This window comes from Chenopodium album, chromosome 23 (genome assembly GCF_948465745.1).
Source record: "Chenopodium album chromosome 23, dcCheAlbu1.1, whole genome shotgun sequence".
NCBI lineage: Eukaryota > Viridiplantae > Streptophyta > Magnoliopsida > Caryophyllales > Amaranthaceae > Chenopodium > Chenopodium album.
Genome location: NC_137856.1, coordinates 8,787,884 through 8,793,883, shown reverse-complemented (window position 1 = coordinate 8,793,883; position 6,000 = coordinate 8,787,884).

Below are 6,000 nucleotides of genomic sequence, written 5' to 3'. Positions count from 1 at the left end.
ATTTTCTTGTTAAAATAATACGAGTATTTTGTTGAATATAAATATAAGTTTCAAATTTCTACCCCATTTTGTACACATCCTTTATAAATCAAATCTACTATTTTTGTATTCATCATTAATCAATTGAACATTTGAACCTTACAAAGCTATATTTTTCTTTATTTTATCCGCTTCTCTAAAAACGTATGTAAACAATTGTTGTATTGCAGTACATCATTACATGTTAGGAAGAGGGAGTAATAATAAAGTCAGTGAATACACTGCATAATACTATAAGGGGCCGTTTGGTTTGCATAGGGTAAACAGAATGGCATGAACAAAGGGAAAAAAAGAGAGTGGGATAAAAAAACCATTCCATATACAATGCTCTTTGTTTTACTAAAACAGTTTGAAACAAACCACCTATCTAACCACCATACCACCACCACATAACCACCAATTTCCTTCACTTTGAAACCTTTTCCAGCCAACCACCACCCAGCCTCACTCGCCGCCCCTCGCCGCACAGCCACCACCCTTAACCGCCCATCCTCTTTCCCCGAAAAACCCTCCTCCTCCCCTGAAAACATTTACCACCCGCAAAAAACCCTAAAAACCCCTTCCCCTCCTTGTAAAACCGTAAGGGAAGGGGTTTTTAGGGTTTTTTGCGGGTGGTGAATGTTTTTAGGGGAGGGGAAGGGCTTTTCAGAGAGAGGGGAGGGGCAACGATTCATGGTGGTCGGCGGAAACGTGCGAGTGTAGGAAGTGGTAATGGTGGTCGAAAAAGTGAGTTTGAAGGAGGGAGTGGTCGGAAGGAGGCTAATCGGAGTTCCTGCTGGAGCGGTGGTCTTTAATGGTTGCTACCCGTGGCCTTTAGTGGTTGCTGCCGGTGAATCTGGTAGGGTTGAAGGTGATGGCCATGGAAAGGGAATGGAAAAGGCTAGGGGATGGGGAATTAGTGTGGAATAAAATTGGGTAAACTCAAAAATAAAAATGGGTAAAGGGAATGACAAAAAGTGACAAACAAACAAGAGCAAAGGGAATGGGGCCTATTCATCCCATTTCCCTTTGATTATTACTCCCAACCAAACGGTCCCTAAATAGTATCTCAAATCTCTATTACTATACAATTTCATTTGTATAAGGTCAAAACCAGTATATATTATGGTCAATATATCATTAGGCTATCTCTAACACCGTTAGAATGTGTCGCACCTTCAATGAATGACATCCTGCAAATAATAATTTGTTGTCAGCAAATAATCTTTTTCCTCCCTTACATAAAATAGGGTTGTGAGTCTTGTGCCTTGTAACTATTTTGAGTAATAAATTGGTAGTTAGCTAAAAAAATAATGGGGTTGTATTAGCCAAAGAAATAAATTGGGTTGTATAGCTCAAAGGGGGAAAAAAATATATAAAGAAATAAAAATTGGGTTGTTAGCTTAAAAAATTATGGATAAAAGAAAATTCACATGCATGATGTAAGGTATACATTTATTAAATATGCTACATTAACCAAAAGTGATTATCTTGTACGTGTAGCCATCGACAAAAATCTTCCTCCTCCATCCCTTACGATCCAAATGCCTCATTCTCATGTAAATCCATACATTTTATATTCTTCATAGCTCCTTCCAACCAAGTTATTTTCGGTCTCCCTCTCCCTCGTTTAACCCCTCCATGGTCCCACTCTTCCACTCTTCGTACCAGTGTATCATCGGGTTTCCGTCTTACATATCCAAACCAACACAGACGATTTTCCCTTAGTTTGTCTGCAATGTCTGTCACCCCTACTTTCTTGCGAATAACCTAACTTTTTATTCTATCTTTAATTAGAGTGTTCCTGCACATCCAGCTTAACATGCGCATTTCTGTAACCTTAATCTTTTCAATGTGCTCCTTCTTAGAAACTCAAAATTTTGTACCATAGAGCAACACTGGCCTTATGGCGATCCTGTAAAACTTTCCCTTCAACAAGGGAACTCTTTAGTCACATAACACTCCTATGACCACTCTCTACGTACTTAAGCCACCTCAACTTAATCATGTGGGCCACATCTTGATCAATGCCACCATTTTTCTAGATGATCGACCCAAGATATTTAAAACATTCACTCATGTTCAAGTCCTTTCCATCCAAACTCACCAAATCATTGATTGTCCCCCTTTAGCTAGATACCAAAGCGGTAGACCAAATATTTAGTCTTAATCCAACTTAGCTTAAACCATCTAGATTCCAACCTTTGCCTCCATTGTTCCAATTTGACATTAACCCATCTTTAGTTTCATCCACTAAAATGATATCATTCATAAACATCATACACCATGGAACCTCATCTTGAATTGGCCTGATTACTTCATCTAGAAACGTTACAAAAAGAAAATGACTTAATGCAGATCCTTGATGCAATCCAATTGTAATAGGAACCTCTTTTGTCATTCCTCCACTCGATCATGTCCTCACATTTGTTGATACATCCCCTAAAAAAAATAAAAAAAATAAAAACATAAAAATAAATAAAAAGTAGACAAATGTGTTGTTAAATTTATCATATCATTTCCATGACGCTAAGTATTGGGTGAGTTTGTATCACCATGAATCCACCCGGCATCTAAGCAAAACAGATTTATAAGTCTAATAACTTGTATGAAATTAAATTTCAAAAGCTTATACAAAATAAATAAGGTAATTTATTTATTTTTGGACGTAAATCAAGTAATTATTTTTTAATTTACGTAAATTTATTGCTGATTGATTAATCTTTTTTCTTTTTCCCCTCTAATTGATTATTTTCTAAATAAGTTTTATTCCTTTTCTAAAGAAAAAGGGTGTTGTGGTCTATTTTAATGGACACCACTGTCTCCCCTATTCGCTTATATAATAGAGATCATGCCCTCCCTGGATATATGTAATATATTCACACATCTTCATTCACAAATCAAAAATTAGAATAAATAGCAATATAATAGGGAGCATCACTCAATCAATCAATATCATTGTGAATGTAAATATGAAAAAATAAAATTGAAATTATATATATATATATATTTAAAAAATCAAGTTAAACTACTTTTATTGATTTGCAATCAACTAATATCAGCAAAAATTAAAACCCCAATGAGTCAATATTATAGTGAATGTCAACTTGAAAATAAGAAACTAAAGGCATGTTCCCTTCAGCTTAATTCCAGTTCAGTTCCTAATTTTCTTCTCTCATAAAATATTCATGTAAGCTCAATTATATTAAGTTCAGTTTAGCACTAATCAGTTCATTTTAGTTCAACTCAATTCAGTAAATGTGAACATGCCCTATATTATGCAAAAGTTAGAATACTGGTGTTCAAAAATCGATACCAAATACGTTTTACTACCTACATTTTTTTTATAAAGTTCATCACACCTTTTGTTTTTTTAAAAAAAGGAAATTTTGCCAACAAGTGCCATGCTTATTTTTAAAAAACTACCCCTAAATCACAAAAACTTTGAGTAACATTACCATATTTAATTTCTAGCGAGAATCTCCCATTGGGGCCCTACTGTATATGGGTACTCAGTCTATATTAAATACAAATCATTTAAAATTAAAGGTATTCACCATTACCATCATCATAATCAATCAATTATTCAATTAATCATCAATAACTTTAATACTAAAACAGACACCAGGAGTGACACGTGTCACATCCTAGTGCTGTTTTTTCCTCCAAAACCCCTCTTCCCTTTTGAATTTTTTTTTTGTGAATATTTTATACAATTATAATAATATCATTCTAAATCTTTTATGTTATCTTTATGACAAAAATATTACTGTTTATTTGGTGTTCATAATTCTTCCATACATATTTGCCTAAAAATTTATTCCAACCCCAAAGTAATAATTTTGCTAATGAAGTAATACTCGCAATAAATATTATTCTAACTCCTTTTTAATTATCTGCTAATAAACGGAGTAATATTAGATTTTGCTTAAAAAAGTAACACTCCGTAATATAATTTATTCATATTATTGATATTAAATAAATTACTTTAAAGCATTACTTTGATTTGTTATATATTATTATTTACCAAAAAAATTACAGTTATTGGCATGGCACAGAGCCTAACCTAGTTTATACCAATTGGTTGTTGTTGCAGTGGTGATTAATTGGAATTGCACTTGGTAGAGAGGACTTGTATTCGATCCCCCGCAATAACAATTGGGAGGGGACTGAACCTAACCACCCAAAATTGATCCCCAAATCTGGATTAGAGCAACTACAATGGTTGTAGCTAGGGACTTGCTTGCAATATTAAATAATCCCTAGCTACTAGCTTGACCATTGGTGCTAGAAAATGCAATTAGCTTGGTAAAGCAAATTAGCTTTGCCAAGCTAATTTGCTTGGGGAAAAACTTGCTAAAATAAAACAAATTAGAATAAATAAAATGAAAGTAAAAAACATAAATTAAGGAGGTGTGGTTAATTTAAATATTAAGCTAATAGCAAGCCATTAAAGCTTAAATTAGCTAAATTGACAATTAGCTTAAAAGCTTATGTGGTATGGCAAGCTAATTCGACAATTAGCTTACTATTGGAGTTGCTCTTAGGCCAAAGGTGAATCGGGTGGAACACCAAAAATAATTCATCATAATTTATATTAGCAAAACTATATTGTATAAGTCCTGAACTCACGATGAAACAAATATAAGTTGGTCATATCATATACTTCCTCCGTTTCTTTTTACTTGCAACACAGCCTTGTGGCACATGTTTTGAGGTCGAGTTTATGTTATGTAAACGGATAAATTATTCATTATAATTTTTACAAATGATACTTAACCCTATTCTAATCTTCGTGTAAAAATTATATTGATAAAATCGCTCGTTTACCATCACTAATCATCTCCTAAAACTGCGTGCCTAAAAGGTGTGTTGCAAGTAAAAGAAGTAAAAGAAAACGGAGGAAGTAAGTTTTATAGCATCTTGACTTTTGAAACTTTAATACTCCCTTCATTTTTTAAAATAAATTACATGCATCACTTTGACAATTGCACTATTCTCATATCGTGGTTTGACTTAATTTTTTCACCTCTATAAAATAAATAAATGTTATTGTATAATATATCGCTAGATTAGTCATAATATCTACTTTCATAATATAATCTTGTTACAACTTTTACCAATAGCAGTTAAAAATATTAATAGTCAATGTCTCGGCAAAAAAATGTGCTGGTCAAAGTAATGCATAAAAAAAATAATAATAATAAAAAAAAAAACAGAGAGATTATAAGTTTTCTAACAATTCATATAAGTTCTTAAGAGTTTCATATAAACTACTAGACGTAATTTTTAGAAATTTATGTGTTGGGTGGATGAACTCACAATGAAACAAACTGATTGAACTCACCAAATCCTTTGAAAAGTATAAGAAATTTATGTTTTGGGTGGACGAATTCACAATGAAACAAACTGATTGGACTCACCAAATCCTTTGTAAAGTTATCCTCGATCAAATTGTCTGCCTTTTGATTAAATAAAAATTCGTTTTATAGAAGACTTATTGACATAGATACACCATAGGTTAATATATTATGGAGCGGGATATATAAAACGTGCTTTTCATATATTCATCCTTCCTAACTTTTTTGCTTTCGGATAAATTCTGTATAATTTTATGGTTATAATTGTATAAATAATTCAATTTCTTATCACTCCATATAATTCCTTTAGTGAGGTGGAGTCACTATTTTATTCGATGTATGTGATGGAACATGTTTTAAAGCGAGAATCTAATGATACTTAGGTTATGGAATTCTGTCTCAGATTCTACAATACTGCAAGAATCCAAGATTCCTTATCACCTAAATAAAGCATTACCAATTCACCAAAAAAAAAAATAAAGCATTACCATTATTTTTTTTTATTTTTTTTTTTTTTTTGGCAAACGAATCATGGAATAATGCACATTTTACACTCCTCTGCTTTAATTTTTTCCCACAGGATGCCTACATTATTGGATTTGTCTTCACTATATTTATGGAT